This window comes from Marmota flaviventris, chromosome 11 (genome assembly GCF_047511675.1).
Source record: "Marmota flaviventris isolate mMarFla1 chromosome 11, mMarFla1.hap1, whole genome shotgun sequence".
Taxonomy (NCBI): domain Eukaryota; kingdom Metazoa; phylum Chordata; class Mammalia; order Rodentia; family Sciuridae; genus Marmota; species Marmota flaviventris.
In genome coordinates, this window is record NC_092508.1 from 48,909,182 (window position 1) to 48,928,334 (window position 19,153).

At 32.2% G+C, this 19,153-nt stretch overlaps 1 protein-coding gene and 1 pseudogene across 1 annotated transcript in view; one reads left to right on the top strand and one right to left on the bottom strand.

Moving 5' to 3' along the window:
- Nucleotides 1–19,153, bottom strand: part of Znf804a (zinc finger protein 804A) — a 296,273-nt gene that overhangs the window by 242,087 nt on the left and 35,033 nt on the right. The gene's annotated exons all lie outside the window — the stretch shown is intronic.
- On the top strand, nucleotides 443–992 carry LOC114099619 (protein yippee-like 5 pseudogene; annotated as a pseudogene).

The following is a 19,153-nucleotide window of genomic DNA, read 5'->3' on the forward strand; positions in this document are numbered from 1 at the left end:
CTGATATAAGTCTAGCTATCCTTACTTCCTTGAAGTCTCCATTTGCATGGAACATATTTTCTCCATTGTTTTATTTTCAGTAAATTAATTCAGTAAAGCTTCAGGACACAAATCAGTACACAAAAAATAGTAATTTTTTATACTAGTAGTAAACTCTCTGAGAAATCAACAATAAAAGTCATTGAATCATAATGACTATAATAAAATATCTTAGAATAAATTTAACCAAGAAAGCAAAAGAAATCTACAATGAAAATTACAAATGCCTCTAAAATGATAAAATAAATTGAAAACACATAAAAATAACAGAAAGACCTCCTATGTTCATGAATCAGAAAAATTAATATTTTTAAATGTCCACCCTACCTGAAGGAATTCACAGAATCAATGTAATCCTTACCAAAATAACCATGGCATTATTCAATGTAATCCTAAAATTCACATGGAAGTAAAGAATCCCAAATACCAAATCAATCTGGAGCAAAAAGAGCACAAAGTTGGAGGAATTCCAACACCTGATTTCAAGATTAGATACTACAGTTCTGTCCCAGCTGAAGAGCAAAGAGCTGCTGGCAGCGTAAATCTCACCAACAATTCAGGGGTTTTTAGAACTTTGGCTGTCAAAATAGGCAGAATTTTCCTTGATCATATTGTTGGTACCCTCTCTGTTTTCTTGTGCAAACTGTAACACAATCCTGACTAACAGCTCAGATCTCATCTTCACTTGGTTCACAGGCACCATGGGTAGAATGTTTCTTTTTAACAAGGTAGTTAACCTACAGTACAGTGAAGTTCAAGATTGGGTCAGGCTCAATGGGTGACACATGATTTGTAATGTGATCTGCAAAAACTGCAAGAGCAAACTCGGATGGATCTATGAGTTTGCTACTGAAGACAGCCAGCATTATAAGAAAGGTCATGTGATCCTGGAACACGTTCTAGTTCCAGAGATTGAGAGCTTTGAGGAGAAGGTACCATCTGATAACTCTTGAAGAAAAAGAGATAAATCCATCTGTTCTTAGGTCCCCTTCACTGAAAACAAAAATCTACTTACACACACTGTCTTCTTAGCATCAGAGTCGGATTCGTGAACTGCAGAACAGAAGTTACGAGAATGTTAAGTTGGAACCTGTCCTTCCTTCCTTCCTTCCTTCCTTCCTTCCTTCCTTCCTTCCTTCCTTCCTTCCTTCCTTCTTTTTAATTTTGTATTTTCCAACCAGCAGTGTGTACAGAGAATACTATGCAGTTGCTTTTAGTTTTTTCCTCCTGTGTTTATATCTTGAGGCTGAAGAGTCTCTGCAGCTATATGGTGGGCTATGTGGAGAAAAAAATCTGGGCTATTAGAGTTGAAAAAGTGTGTTTTATGTAAATTTTGAATGGAGAATATATCAAGAGCATGTTTTTAAAACTTATTTGGGTTTCATTTTAAAACTTTTTTTTTTTTTTTTAACTCAGTGATTTCAATTGATTTGCTGGCTTCAGAGATGCGAAATCTAAGCTCAGCATTAAAGACTCAGGGTTAGCCTGGCTTGTTCTGGCCCATGTGTTGGAGATGAACCCTAGCACCAGAAGCCATTCTTCCTTGTCAGTCTTGACCTGAAGATGTCACCATTCCTACTCACTTGTCACCACATAACTGGTGTTGATTGGAAACATTTTCTGAAATGAGGCAGAACTGATGGGTTGTCTTTTTCCATGTAACTTAAGCATAGTGATATAAATAAAATAATAGTTGGGGGAGGAAAAAACGCACTACAGAATCACAGTCACCAAAACAGCATGATACTGCCATAAAAGCATACACAGATCCATAGAACAGATTAGAGATACCATACTCAGAGTGATAGATTCCCTAGATTTTCAGAATTATTTCAAAAAAGTACCACAATCATACATTTAAGCAAATATATCCTCATTAAAATGCTTGAAGTACATAGGAGTTAACTAATGGTTTATTATCTAACTGAAAGTTCTCCAGGGTTCTGCCTCAAGAATGAATTATTAAATGTGTTTAGTTCCTAAATTTTTTAGTATTTGTTTTAAATAAGTATACAACAGAGTTAATTTTTTAAATATTTTTAAAATTTTATTGTATTTTTTCATTTGTTCTAATTAGTTATACATGACAGTAGAATATACTTTGATACATTATATTTAAATGAAGTATAATTTATCATTCTTCTGGTTGTACATGATGTAGAATCACACTGGTCTTGTAGTCACATATGTACACAAGCTAATAATGTCACATTCATTCGATTTTCCTTCTTACCTCCATATCCCCTTCCTTCATTTCACTCCCTTCTACTTAATCCAAAGTAACTCTATCCTTCCTAGACGCCCCCCCCCCATTACTTTATTGTGAATTAGCCTCTGCATTTCCGAGAAAATATTTGGCCTTTGGTTTTATGAGATTGGCTTATTTTGCTTAGCATGATATTTGCCAGCTCCCTCCATTTTCTGGCAAATGCCATAATTTCATTCTTATTTAGGCTGAGTAATAGTTCATTGTGTGTATATACCACCTTTTCTTTATCCATTCATCTTTCAAGTAATTTCAAATTACATGCAGGACTACAGAAGAGAGTTAAAACATACTGGTTGAACAATGGTTTCAACATAATATGTTGAAGCAATACTGATTAGTTAGAACACCTAATAAGTATATTTCATAAAAAACAATAATTTTGTTCCATCTTTGATTTAAAATTAAATAGCTGCTTTTACTTGTTGTCTACTGATTCATTCTAAACTTGAATGGAAGATTTAACTGATTTTTAATAGAGGACATAGGATCCCTTGCATACATGTGGAAGAAATTCTACCATATAAATATTACTCAAAATAGAGTAATCAAAGAGATAGCTCTAAAAATCATGCCAAGGTGATATCAGTTTAAACTCAGTATCTATTAAGGACTTGCTAGATTCTGGTGCCTCTGTTTACTCACTCTTTAACAAGAATTCAAGGTGTCTCAAGAGGCTTTTTCTGGACAGCTCAGGTGTAACAATTATTCTTGTGTATTACACATTTTATGTTTGTATCTTTTACTTGTGTTTGAGAACACAAATAGGTTAGTTGTTTTTTCTAGGACATTTGGCATGTTGTAAGAGATTAACAGAAGATTATTTAAAATAGAATAATTGTGTTTGGGACTTAGTCCGTTCACTAAGTTTGTAGTATGGGGACGGAAAGGAGAAAAGAGTCATTGTAAAATTTTCATCAAATATTGAAAGAGTGGAAGAACCTGTGGACTTGTTTTGTTTCCAGAAAGTTTAATAAGACAAATCTATGATTGATTATAGGTAGATAGATCTTTATCTAACATTTCTCAATATCTTTAAAAACAACTTGCAGAAATCATATAGAACAGATTAGATAAAGAATGCCTGGTTTAACATTCTGTTTACAAGTAGGGACATTTAGACTCTGACTATGTAAATTTGGAAATAATTTACCTATTTGCCACATGTAGACTAAATGTGTACTGAATTAAAAAAATTCTTAAACAAATTGAATTTACAAGTCAACAAAGAAATTGACCTAATCACCCTCACCCCTCCCATTTACTTTTGTTTTTATTTTTTGTGGTACTGGTGATCAAACCCAAGAACATTATGCTTCTAAGAGACATTCTCAGTCCTGTTTTTATTTTGAGATGGGATCTCACTAAGTTGTGGAAACTGGGCTTGAACTTGCTATTCTTCTGCCTCAGCCTCCTGAGTAACTGGGATTACATGTGTATGATATCATACCTCACTGACTTACTCATTTTTAAAGATTCTGAAGTGGATACATTTTCTCCTACTCATTTCTGTTCCTGGAATGACCTGCAAATTACTGATTAAGCACTTGGTAACCTGGAGGTGTTTCTTTATGTACTTTCTATGTGTTATCTATTCATTTAGTTTTATGCTCAACTACATTTATATGTAATATGATGATTAAATGCTAAAAGGTGGTAATGTTAAGCTGTATGTATGTAAAGAATATATTTTTTTTTCACAGGTTATCAAGGAAGACACCTTACAGCCAGCCAGTCCTGGGTTTTGTTATTATATCACCTCCTAATTTATAATTTTGCTTTCAGAAATTTATATACAAACACACATATATGCCTTGATGTATATATTTAAAATCTCAATTAATTGAGAATAATAAGATTCATATTACAATAAGATTTATATCATAATGTATTTTATAAAGTCTCCAACCATATAGTAGTTGTTTGATAAATGTCAAATATTATTATTATTATTGGTATTAGTACTGAGAAAAACATATACAAATGAACAATGGCTAAACCCTATAAGACAACAGAATTCTAAATGCAATCTCTGCAACAGCCAGTCCAGCAAGCCATACCTCCAGCTCTGCAACAATCAGCCCAATATATGCAGGGCTGAATCAATGATTGCCAATTTCCTTAGGTTTTGCCTTTGTTTCCAACTCAGGAGAAACCAGGAAAATCCAAATACTCTCCCCCAAAGAAACATAGTTTCTTAATTTGAACCTGATTATCGGTTCCTATGTGTTTAGCAGTATTGGTATTATCAGATCATTACTTTTTCTCATTCTTTTGGGATAGTTTGTGTTATACTATCTGGAGTACATTTGTTTTGGGGGAGTGCTGGGAATTGAACCAAAGTACTTACTCAAGCTGCACAAGCACTTACTACAAGCTACATCCCCAGCTGTATGGCTGTCTGAAAGTGCTGATTTTCATAAGGAAATGTCTAAGAATTCAAGCAAAGAACCTCTGCACCTGCTCTCTGGGCTTTCAGAGAGAAACTAGTTTGAGGTTCTTATAGGACCAGTGTCCATTCAGATGAATTTTGCTGTAGATCACTCATAATACAATTATATTTTCCTCTCCTCACTTTCCTCTCCTTGCCTCACCCCTCACCTTGCCTCTCTTCCTGCCCTGAGATTTAGGTTTCAATCCTCAGAGAGCATTAACTCTTACTTTTCAACTTCTAGGAAATACAGATTGTCAGGTTTGCTCTTGGACAGAGTTAGATGCCAGGTTAGTGAGCCAGTTTATGAAGTGCACAAGCATTAATTTCAACCAACCATTGTCAGTTCTTACAGAGCAAATCTAAACTTTCTTCACCTATTTGGTCTCAGTCTATTCACAAAAGATATAATTCATTTGGGCCTGTGTGACCTAGAAATGGTACACATTGTTAGAAATCTCAAGTGGTAAATCCTGTATTACAAAAAGCCAAATGAAGTTACCCTCAAAGGGATCTCCAGAATCACTCCCTCCTAGTGAAAGAATGAAGGAAAGAAGGGAGGGAGGAGTGCAAAGTCTATTAACAGAAATGGCTTAAACATTTACAATGAAAAACAAATGAATCAAATTCAATCACATATGGAAAGAAAGTATGAAACTTATGAAGATTTTCAGGGTAGATTAAAAAATGCTTTTCAATGGCATTCAGGAATTAAAGGCCTCAATGTTTAATGTCAGCTTCTCATCTTATTTTTTAAATGAACTCAAACCTGAAATCAGAGATCTGATTAGAATATGAAAATTAGAATGAGAATCTGCTTCTTTACCTCAGCTACCACACTTGACATAATATTTTGAAAGGACTCTACAAAAGCAGAACAAGACCCCTAATAAATTTATATTCCTTCCCCCAATAGATCATCCAGGACACCTATAGATAATGAAGACTGAAGGGACACTGAATAAAAGACATCATCCTATATCAATAAAACAAAGATCAAGATGGAGAGAAATGTCTCAATTTAGAATGGTAAGCATGTTTTGAGAAAAGAAAACAAATGTGATATGTACCTTAACTTGAACACTTAACATGAACTAACTATAAATATAGATGTTCAACCTTATAAATTCCTGGTAGATGTGGGAACACTACTCCTTCTCAATTAAAGTCAGTCATCCTTGCTCAGAATCATCCTAGAAGTAATCATGAAGCTCTTTGGGTGTGTGTTTGTTTGCTTTTGTGAGATGGTAGGTATTTTAAATATCCCACAATTCTTCCTTATTTTTCACATATTTGTAATCTTAGGGCCCAAAATAAGAAAATATTCTTCCAAGCTGTGTGATACTACTTCTATAAATCAAATAGGAAATGTTTTACTTTGCAAATGGAATTGTAACATTATATGCCTCCTGCGAGGTTTGTTAAGGTTCCAAAAGAAATATATAAATATAATTTGTGTGTGCTGTGCATATATTTTTACCTTCGCCATTATATTTAATACATTCCACAGTTGTTGATCTTGACATCATAACTTTCACTTTATGGATAAAAAATACTACTAATATAGGAAAAATTAATTACAAAAGAACCCACTAAAGTTCAGAAATCTAAATAATTAACTAATAAATATTTAATTATTTGTAGGATAGCAATATATATCTAATTCCTAGTGTGATTTTTTAAATTGCTTTTCATCTATGAAAATTTTACCTTCAAGTTTTCCGCAAACCAACACTTATTATCCACCCTTCATGGTTCTTTTTCTATTTTTGTTCTTCTTTATGATAACTATTAGGACAAAACATGCTTACTCTAATGATATTCTTAGACTGTCACAAATAGTAAAAACTGCCCTTAATCATGCTGCCTGCTTGATGCCATACAAAGCCTGATTTCTGTGATTAAATACAACAATAACAACAACAACAAAATTCTCTGGAAAACTCCATTCTCATCAAATGAAACCAGAGGGAATTGCATCTGCTTGAACTTACATCTACAGATTAGAATGAATAAATCAAAATGTGACTTTATTGGACACTTTCTTCCAGAAAAAAAAAAAAAAAACCCAATTCTAGAATACTAATCAGACCCGTAAATAATGCTAAATTCAAAAAAATTTCTCCGACATTCGCCAAAACCTTTCCACCTGGTACACATTAATAGAGATTCAGATAGATAACCAAGCCACTCTAAAGATTTGGATGAGACCTCATGCTGTGAACCATTCTCTTTTTCTGTATCTTCATATTCCCCTGTCCTGTACTCCTTTGGCAATCTAACCTGTTTTCCTCAGGGGAACACCTTATGGTCTTTAGCAACAGCATTCTGAGACAGGTGCACAGAACTACAATTTAGTAAGACTGAAATTGGTCAAGCAAAAATGAGCTCCAAATTGAGATACTCTTGATTTTACTGTTCTTGGAAGAATAAGTGACTTGTTTATGCATACAAGCAGAGGAATAGTCCAAATGTGAGACTCATATAAATAGGGAAATCTATAAGAATTATAACACTAACTCTTTGGGTGTGCGTTTATTTTCTTTTGTGAGATGGGGTCTCCCTAAGTTTCCCAGGCTATCCTTGAACTTGTGATCATTCTGCCTAGGACTCCAAGTAGCTGAGATTATAGACAAATGCCACCCCCCCAACTATATTTCATTAACTCTTACAGAAGCTATTAATAGTACCACCTTTGCCACAGGTAGAATCTGATTTACTCTCAGCTTAGCGGAATAATAGAGATATACAGTCATATTGCTCTAGATTTCCTGTTGGCTAGTGATGGCATTTGTGCCATTGCAAATACTTCTTTGTTGAACTTAGCTAAATGAAAGAGGCAAGGTAGATCACCTTGAGAATAAAGTTAGCTGTCACACTAGGATTGGTCCTCACAATCTGTGAAATTTGTTCTCTTGACCATTTAGATTCCTATTCCAAAGCGCTTTACAGGGATGATAATTGTTCTTGTTTTGACATAGTGATTGTGACTCTGCTTCACTTCATTTTGTCCAGAATCAACATGCTTCTTTGCAGCTATTTTCAAATGATTATAATGAGGAGAATGCAAAAAGAAATTCATCACAAAGTTCTCATGATATTTTTCAATAGAGGCAACTGAATGCCTAACCAGCAATAATCTGTATACATAGATTTCCTTGAATTGATCAAGGAAAAGCAATGACACTGTACATACAAATGAATAATATCCAGATCAAACATGGCAATAGAATTAGACCATAATCTCTGCATTGAAGAGCACAGGAAAACAAATCACAATCTCGACAATAATTGACCCAGAATGGACAGGACTTGTCCATGACAGTCAAATTTCCCTTTTCCTCTCCCTATTCCAACTCAGGACCAAGCAGGAAAAGCCAAATAAAATCCCCAAACAAATTTTGTCCGGTTCTCTTCTTACCATTAATGTGCCTCCAGCTTCCCCGTACCATCAACCTCCAGCAACAACACAAGACCTTGCCTTTTTTTTTCACTATAAATGTTTCCCACTTTTTTGTTTGTCTGCCTTTCTTTGCATTTCTGTCAAATACTAATGATGATATCTGAATCAATGGCTCTAGCAAAAGCTGAGGGAATCTGCTATATTTATTTCTACTTTATTTTTGCTGATCCTCAATGACTGTGTAGTATTCAGTAAAATGTACATATTTAAGTGCTCAGGAAATGTGTGCATATGAATATTCAATTTTCAGTTTAATTCAAAGATCATTAAATAAAAACACCTGAGTACTGAGATTCCAATCAAGCAAAATTATTTCATTTGCCATTGTACTGATATATTCAAACATTAGAGAAAAAGGTAGAGTCACAGAAACAGATCAGAAAATAGATTAAACAAAAACAGGTAGAAAAGTGCTTGGATAAATACTGCGTTAGCATAAAATTTAACAGAGAAATACAAAGACCCCTCTTCAGAGATCCTTTATTTTAACTGACTTAAGATTTAACCAATCGTAAAATTTGAGCAAAACCCTGTATTCTCAATCTCTGATAAATTAAATATTAAAATGTTCCAAATATTATTTTAGTGTCTTACTATGATAACTCATAACATCTACTTATTTGCAATACTCTTAATAGACTAAGAATTTTTCTAATTCAGCTTACATTTTCCCAACTATTTTCACTCTAGATCTTTATTTTCTAAATCATAAACAGCTATAGCAAAAAAATTGATATTTAAAAGCAATTGGCTTCTCCGTCTATGGAAAAGAAACAGCCAGTTTGTCTTGATAATTCACTGGTTTATTTGGTTACCATATCCTTAATACTATGCCAGAGAGAACTTTTTGTCCTGTTGATATTTATAGTATTAATGATTTCAAAATGTCTTCAATGTAAAATACAAAATTACATCAAAAGTATCAATGGTGTTTAAGAAAATCATATCTAAAACCATGTTTTTCCTATACGGATAGTGTTGCTTTTAGCATAAAAGGCCAAGACATCTATATGGGACAGAAAAAAAGTTAGGGTTAATATAATTGTATTAATATAATGAATGTTGCCTTAAGAATTCTTTTCTTTAGACTCCCAAATAATTGCTGATACATTCACTGAAAACAGAAGTAAAGTTTTATTTTAAAAGGAAAGAATATCGAATACTGATATGTATAAATTGTTTTAACAGAAAAAAATGTAGAAATTAGTACAAGTAAAACTATAGAAACCATCATATTGCCTTTCAACTTTGATTTTAAAATAAATATGAAAGAGATATATTAATGTGTTTATATTATTTAAAGAATGTTATTTATGGGATGTTCATAAATCAGAAGGAGCTATGTATTAGCGTCTTACACTTAAATTTTACATGAGTAATGGTTTTGAAGTCAAATATAGGAAGAAAGGTAAAACACATTGATTGCTAGCCTCTCTTTTTCAGTTTTTAGTTGTAGATGGACACAATACTTTTATTTAGTTATTTTTATATGGTGCTGAGGATTGAACCCAGTGTCTCACACATTCGAGGCAAGCACTCTGCCACTCAGCCACAATCCCAGCCCTATTACTAACTAACCTTTTAAGTTAAAGCCAAACACCAGGTACTAGTGATAGACTTTTATTTAAGAAAACTAATCTTGCTGACTGCTGCCCCAGTGTGGTGCAATATTAAACATCAGAGATTTGAATATTAAAAAAGAAAAAAAAAGCATGTATCTGACACCTTTCTCTTCCATGGTACTTTTAGATAATATACGAAATGGAAAGCAAACTAAGAAGTCAAGTTTTAAAGCTCTTTGAGACACCTGCATATTTTTTTATGTTTTCACATCACTTAAAAGCTTTCAAATAATATAAGAGGAAGTATTACTCCATTTACATGTCATGCTAAAAAGGAACAAATTTTCCTACCTTAGGTGCAAATATTAAATATTTGTGTAAGAATAAATGAAGCTGTCATTACAGGGCATAGTATGTTAATGCAGAATTTTTTCAAAGATAGAATTTGAAGTTGTCAAACATATATGCATATATTTAGTTGTTTTATTAATAAATAAGAAGAAGTTTTCTGTATTTTAATATTTCATTTTGCAATTAGTTAATTTACATTTAAGAAATATGGGTTTGAAAAAAAATGCTTAAACATAAAAAATGAAAATATACACTTTTGCTTTTGCATTAGTATGTATTATATATATTATAAATACTAATTACATAATATATTTGATTACTATCATTTGATTAAACTTTATAAAATTTATCAGGCATTATTTTATATATTATAAAATGTATGTTAAATATTATATATAAATACATATTTAATTGTATTTTAGTTTTATTATCCTTTGTAGATTCTTTCTGCCAATGATTAAAATAATCTTGACTCTGAGTGTTAAATTTGTACCTATTTGCTTCAATATTTGTTTTTAGAAGGTAAGGAGGGGAATTTTATTATCCAATAAAAATAAACAGACAAATTTATATGATACACATTCAAGACATTTAGTAGTCTTAGAACATTATGGTAAAATAGTGTTTGAATCATGCTAGCTTTGTGAGTTATTTGGCATGAACTATTTTTGACCCCTAGGGACACATATTGAAAGTGAGTTGTGTTTAGTTTCCCTGTGTTGTTTTCCTTTCTTTTTTAATTATTATTTATTTTTAATTCTTATCTATGTATATACAAACTTATATGTAGATATATGTACATATTTACATACATATATAATATGTACATAACAAAACTTATGGAATTATTTTGCTGTCTACAAGATGAATATTTACTCAATATGAAATATTAAGATTAGAGGCAAGAACAATAAAAATTATTATTATTGATTTTATATTTTTCACTATGGGAAAGGCAAAAAATTTGTCAACATAATTTTATTTAAAATGCCCAGTAAATATATCATTACATCTGAGTTAATTATCCCAAGTATACTATAAAAAGAATTTCAAATCAAAAAATTAGCAGCATCTAAATTGTGTCTTTTGTAATTTTTCAAAATAAATTTATCAGGAATATATTTCATGTGTTTCATAAAATCACTCTGACTGGGAAGACTAGAAAATATTTTTATTGTTTTATGTGGGAAAAGTAATCTGAGTTTTCATATGTTTAGATGACTTGACCAAGATCTTATAACTAATAAGAGACAAAACCAAGGTTGGACCTGGATTTTCTACTTTCCATTCTATTCATTGTGTTACAACTTGCTGATCTTCATTAGAGAAAGAAAATAAAAATAATAAGTAAATGCTCAATACCGAAAAGAAAATAAACAATAAGGCATTTTATAATCAGAATTCCATTCTCCATGAATTGTCAAAATAACTAAAGTAATTTTCTAATGTAAATTTCTGAGTCCACAAACTTTCATTTAGAGTAATTATTCTACAAAAATGTGTTCATTGTGGAACCTGGAGATGAACAGGACTATAATTGTTTTATGTTTATGTTAATTTCATATGAGGAAATATATATTTTCTTATATATTATATCTTGACATCACCCACCACCATATCAAGAAAATGTGGAAGCCATCATTCTAAAGGATCTTGGCTTTAACTTATAAAGAATCTAACTTTCTTAGAATGTAGGAACAAGAATTAAGCGTGGTCTCAGGTATGTGTTCAACTTCTTCCACCCTTGGCACAACAACAGCAACAAAACTTTAAAGATGAATTTAAGATATTGCCAGAGGCACTAATGACTCTTGGCTTGGCAAGTACCTGGTTGCCATATGCTCACAAAAGATAATGATGAAAGAGGGAAAAAAGAAATAGAATGGAATGGGAAAGAAGTGAATATAACACCTTACTTCTACAGTTCTTTTTTCTGTTATATTCTGTGATGACTTTTGAAAACTATTATAGTTTGTTTTAGAAGATTTTCACCTAAAAAAAAAAAAAAAACAAGCAAGCTGCACTTTTAAAAAGATGTTTTAAAGCAAATATAAAACACCATCCTTTTGTTACAAAGAATAGTTATACAGCCAAGCCAGTACAAAAATTCAATAAATAAGAGAGTATCCATTGAATGGAAAGAAAAGAAAATGGAGGTAAGATTTGAATCAAAGTCAAAGATGTTGGATGATGGCCACTTGAGAACACATTAGGAATAACTAAAAAGAAACAACATTCCTCTTAGTAACGAAGTTAGGGGACTCAATAAAACATTTTAATACCATAAAAACATCAGTAAGAAAAACAAAACACAAATGTGGGATTATATAATTAAACTTAGTATCAGAAAAACAATAGTACCTACAGACATTTCAATTTGTAGATTTTTAAAATCTTTCTATAATGGAAGAACATCCTTAGTCATTGAAGTGGGAAGTACATTAAGAGTGTAAGTGTGCATGCACAAACATGTATATATCGAGAAGACAGACATTAGGAATTAGAAATCACTCCAATTATAAAATCAGCCAGAAGGAATTTTGATTTTGCTCTCAGTGTTCCAAAAAAACCCATTAGACAAGAGATCCACTTTACATAATATGGGAATATGTAAGTTCTAATCCCACATATTCATCAAAGGCAGGAAACCCATTGAAAATAATTTATCTCTATGATGAAGAAAACATCTCCTCATTTATTTTGTATATTGCAACTGAATTCTAGAAAGCTGTAAAATACTGTGTAAGATGAGTCATGCTATTACAAATCTTTAATATTTAAGAAACATTTGGATATGCTCTTTCAGAAATAATTTGCTTATCAAATAGGATGATATATAAGTGGACATATTCTTCTATAGTAGAAAAAACAAATCAATTTCTTTTTTAAACATTCTGAAGTGTAATTTAATATAAAAAATACAGTTGTTCTAAGCATACATTTCTAGGCATTTTGATAAATTTGTCACCTACTCAATCATCACCATAATTAAGATGTAAAACATTTCCTTGATTTCATATAGTTCATTTATTTCTCTTCCTATTCAATTTCATCTTCATCTCCAAGCAATCACTGATGTGCTTTCTATCTTTTACTTCTATTTGTAAACACTTTTGCTCAGTGTAATTTTTTAAAAATATTTTTTGTTGTAGAAGGACACACTACCTTTATTTTATTTATCTATTTTTATGTGGTGCTTACGATCAAACTCAGTGCCTCATGTGCATGCTAGGCTAGCACTCTATCATTGAGCTACAGCCCAAGCTATTTAAAAGCCATTATCATTAATGAATTTAGTGCTAACCTATCTATCTGCTTATTATAAAGGAAGTATTAAGTAATTTTTGGATGTTAAATCAATCATGTGATGACCCAAAGTAGTCAACAATGTCATTACGTTATCTTTTTCAGTTATTGATGTGTTCAATTGTTTATATTTTATTAAAAATTTTCATAACAGTGCTAATAAGGGACATTGGTCTGTAGTTTTCTTGTAATATTTTTGTCTATTTGTTTGTTTGTTTTTTACATCAAGGAATTACTGACTTAATAAAACATTTCCTCCTTTATTTTCTGAAAGAAGTTGTGTGGCACTGATTTGTATTATTTATTTGTTAAATGATGATAGAATTCTTCTTAGGTCATCTGAAAAATATCTTTTTCAGATTTAAAAACAAAAGGAATCCCTAAACCAAAGCACTTTATGCAAAAGGAAAAGTTTTTAGTAAGGTCATATGAAGTAAAATCTACCATTTCTTCTCCTTTTTGGTAAAAATGTTAACAATATCTCTTTTCTAGAATAAGGTTAATTCATTTGTATTTTGATATATATTGGAGTTCAGATCTATGAAATTACCACAGCTAAATTTGAATGTTGTACTCTGTTATCTTGATCCATACTTTTCTATGCTGCCCAAAGATAAAAAAAATTCAACAACTTCAACACTCAGAATACAGATGCATTTTTAAAAATATCTTAATTCTCACTACTTATTAGTTTTAAAATATTTCCTCTCCTCTTCTTTTTCATTAGTTTATTTAAAAGCCACTTTTTGATAAATGTGATGTTACTAGAAATCCAATGACAAATTGCCCTCTTTCAAGAATATCAATATTAATGAATCAAGGAGCTGAACAATTAAAAGTGCATGTTTATAACAGTAGTAAACTTTTCCAAAGCATATTTCGGTGACAAGGGGCGGTTCATTCTCTGAATTTTTAAAGCTTCAAGACTTCCTAGAGAACATGATACATGTGGTTAGTTAAAGAAGATACTTAACAAAGAGATTGAAATAAAGCTTGTGGAAATTTGTTTTGATAAGAAGGAACATAAACGTATGCATATGAAGGGGAAAAAAATGGGAAGAAAGATAAAAACACCCAGAGTGTCGATGATGTGGCTCAGAGCTGACAGACATTGTTCAAAGCTCTGTCCTACAAAAGCATCATATAATTCTGGGGTTAGGTTCCATCTGAAAAGTAAACGAATCAATTTCTCCAGCCTTGAAGTTTCTTCTGGGGCCTGATAGGGTTGGAGCCTCTGGGATAGTCATTTAATGCAGTAACATATCCTAGAGTCTCAAGAATGCATTTACTCAAGTATGCATTTAAAAATTTATTATATTTTGCAAATTTATACAAAACACATAAAAATTGAAGTATTATAGGTACAAATGGGCTGAAGGTAGTCTGTCCGCTAAGAAGCATGAAGCAAGAGTGTGAGAGGGAGAGGGCAGAGTGGGCTAAAGAAATAAGCAATTTCCAAATTGTGAAAGAGCTTGTAATTTGTATAATAAAGCTTGGATATTTTTTATAACAAAAGTGAAAAATTGAATACTTTTCAATTTGAGTTCCCAGTTGAACATTGTTTCATTTGGGAATCACTAGAGGCAGGAATGCTATTTAAGACCATTTTCTCTCCAGAAAATAAAAAGCTCTCCAGATTTTTTAATATACAACTCAACACAGTGAACATATCTACATGTCTTCCTGTTCGGAGACTATAAAAGAGAAATTTTCATTGTGCGCAATTCATTTCCCTTCAAGTACTTCATCTTCTAATGATCTTGGTCATAAAAAATGTGCACATTAAAAAAATCTTCTGACTTAAATAATTCAGACAAAATGATTATTCATCTTCCCCAAGATTTCCTGAAAGTCTATTTTATATAACTTGAACCTTCAACCAGCACCATGAAGCTTCCCTTTGGCTCATTACTAATTTTAAAATTCAAACACTTGATTATAATGAAGATATATTATCACTGTTTGGATATGAGGTATCCCCTGAAAGCTCATGCATGAGAAAATGCAAGAAAGTTTACAGGAGAAATGATTAGGTTATAGCCTTACCCCCCAATCAATGGGATTAACTGAACTGGTAGGGTGTAGCTGGAGGAGGTGAGAATTGGGGCGCAGCTTTGGTATGTCTATTTGTATCTGGCAAGAGAAGTCTCTCCCTCTGCTTCCTGTTCCTCATGTGAGCTGCTTCCCTCTGGCATACTCTTCTGTCAAGATGTTCAGCCTTGTCTTGAGCACCTAGAAATGGAACCAGCCTTCTATAGACTGAGACCTCTGATACCGTGATCCCTCATATAAACTTTTCCTACTCTATAGTTGTTCTGGCCCTGTCTTTAAGTTACAGCAGCAAAAAAAGCTGACTAAAACATATATAGATAGCATTTATTGGAAAGAAATATGTGTTGAAACAAAAACAATAATTATTTTATTATCAGATCATTCAAGCTAGTATTATGATTCCTATTCTAGGAAGATCCAAATTAAAATACCTGTGATGCATAACTTTGAGATACAATGAGGTTTCTGTGACTAGATCTGCTTTTTCTGTATTGGCCTTGCTGGAATTAAGGACTCCCGAAGAGAAGTGAAGGAAGATGAATATGAGCATGTAGCCTCCAGGAATATGAATGGTGGATGCTGAGCCTCAATGATGAGATGAAGATAGAAATATCTATCTTGTTATATGATTCAAACATCAATTATTTCTTTTCTTCACATAATGAGCAAAAGAGAAAGAGGGCATTGGAGATGAGTTTGATAAACCATACTCAGTGGCAATATATGATAGAAATCCATGAGATTATATATGTTAGTTAATTAACTATCTATTAAATTGAGCTAATAAATTATATGTTATTATATAGTTTGCTGTATTCAACAGTTATGAAAATATAGCTAAAATTTCAGGGAAATTCTTTTAAACTTCAAATCCTAAAGTTCATATTAACTTAAAAGAATACCCATAAAATGATCAGAAACTTCTCCAAAGATCTAAGATATTTCACATGTGGCCCATTATAGTCTCGAAGAATAAGAGACCCAAATTTAAATCCTTTGGAAGTTTGTCCAGGACTAATGAGTCATAAAAGCATCAATGAGTCTTTGTGCAAGCTTAAGCCACACAATAAAATCTGCTCATTGTCAAGTACAGATGATTATTTTTTCCAGTAATGAGGATTGCACCCAGGAGTGCTCTACCACTGACCTACACCCAGTCTTTATATGTCTAAAACTAAATAATATATATATATATAATATATACATATATATATATTATATATATATAATATATATTATATATATATATTATATATATAATATAATATATATATTAATATATATATAATATATATATAATATATAATATATATATAATATAATAAATAATATATATAATATTTAGTTTTAGACAGGGTGCCCCTAAATTATCCAAGATGCCCTCCAACTTTGTAATGTTTCTGCCTCAACCTCCTAAGTAGCTGGGATGACAGGTGTGCACCACCATGCCAAGTATATAGGGATGATTTTTGGAGCTACAATTTGTCATTCAAATTGTTTGCTAATCATATCCAAATAAATTTATAAGTATGGATTGAGAGAATATAATAAATAAGTAAAATGAAAAGTGTCAAAATCTCTTTAACCTTAAGTTCTACAATATTGTATCAAAAAAATGATCAGAGAACATTTGACAGCAGGGGAGAAAATAATTAGCACACAGCAAATTGAGGAGCAGCAAATTCTGCATGAGCCAATTCTAGATAAAAGATAGGTTCTCTACAACACTCAGGACCTTAATGGACTGAGAAGTCAAAGGACCACCCCTGGAAGTAGAAAAGAAGGAGGACACCATTCTCCAGTTACCAGGTGTTCAAAATGAAATACCATGGATTAGTATAGAAGAGGGGTTCTTCATTTTTTCTGTGTGAGCACTAAATAAAAATGTTTGATTTCTGCTTTATAATTTTGTTGCAGACTCAGGATACTGTGGCCCAGAGAAAAAACTGAATGTGAATTTTATAAGTTTAGATTAAAATAGTTCAAACTATATAGCTTAATTATTGTTAAGCACCATTATTCTAAAATCTATTCAACATATTCCTTTCTAAAAATAGAAGGCTGTATTATGCCTGCAGAGTATTTTATAAGACATTAATTCTGTGTAGAAATGGACATAACATAAATCTGATCAAAGTTATTGCTCTGCTCCCATTTCTTCTCTGAACAGAATTACTAGTACATTAGGATCCTGGCCATAACTCATTTCAGACGAGAGCCCTATATTATCCCATTTTTTATATTAAGAATACCATAATAAAATGTTAAAAAGTTATTAAACAGGAACAATCTTTTTTAGCAAATATGGAAAAGTTTTAAATATAATCATTCAGCCTTTATTAGAAATGTTCTTCTAAGTTTCTGTCTCTACAGACTATAAAGTAGTACAGTAGTTTTTACTGTAGTTCCGAGTTTCTTTCTGCCTAAACTATGTTGCAAGGTTGTGAAAAACACTTCATTAAAAAATTCACACCAGCCTGTAATCCCAGCAGCTCAGGAGGCTGAGGCAGGAGGATTCTAAGTTCAAAGCCAGCTTCAGCAAAAGCGAGGTGTTAAGCAACTCAGTGACACCCTGTCTCTAAATAAAATACAAAATAGGGCTGGAGATGTGGTTCAGTGGTCAGGTGCCCCTGAGTCCAATCCCCAGTACCCCCAAAACAAAAATAAAATTATGTCTTTATGTGTGTGTGTGTGTGTGTGTGTGTGGCACTAAGCCTGAACTCAGGGCCTCTGCATTCTAGGCAAGCACTCTACCAAATGAGCTACATTCCTAGCTCAAAAAACTAGGAATGGAACCACCATACAACCCAACTATCCTACACCTTAGTATATGCCCAAAAGATTTAAAACTAGCACACTACAGTAATGCAGCCACATCAGTGTTTATAGAAGCACAATTCACAATATCCAAATTATGGAGCCAACCTAGGAGCCTTTTAACTGATGAATGAATAATGAATATGTGGAATGTATACAGTCGAGTATTATTCAGCCATAAAGAAGAGTGAAATTATGGCATTTGCCAATAAATGGATGGAACCGAAGATTATTATGCTAAATTAAATAAGCCAGGTCCAAAATGTCAAAGGACAGATGTTTTCTCTGATATACGGAAACATCCAAAATAAGGAGGGTGGGGGTGGAGAAAGGGAAGAATAAAGGAATGGAGATCTCATCAAAATAGACAAAGGATCAGTAAAGGAAGGGGATTGAAGAGGAGGAAGGAGGATGGGAAAAGAGAAGAACAGTGGGATGAATCTGATCGAACTTTTTGTATGAACATACAAGAATATAGCATAGTGAATCCCAACTCAAGTATGTACAGAAGACACTAATTTTAAAAATACTAAGAAAGGTCAGTAGAGTAGACAGAAGGGAGCGGGGGTGGGAAAAAGGGAGGAGCAAAGGGGAAGTCCTGGGGTCTACATTAGAGCAAATTATTTTCCATGCTTTTGTGAATATGTCAAAATATATCCTAATGTTTTATATATCTAAAAATCATCAATAAAAAAATCACCTGGTACCCTATTAAAATTAAGTAAAATGTAACATGAAAAATTTATATATTATCCATTCCTCACTTCTATCTAATTATAATGAGTTCTAAAAGAACCACCTACAGTAGATGAAAATTGGTCTCTTAAACAAACAAACAAAAATGCCCATGCTTCTAAAACTAGATC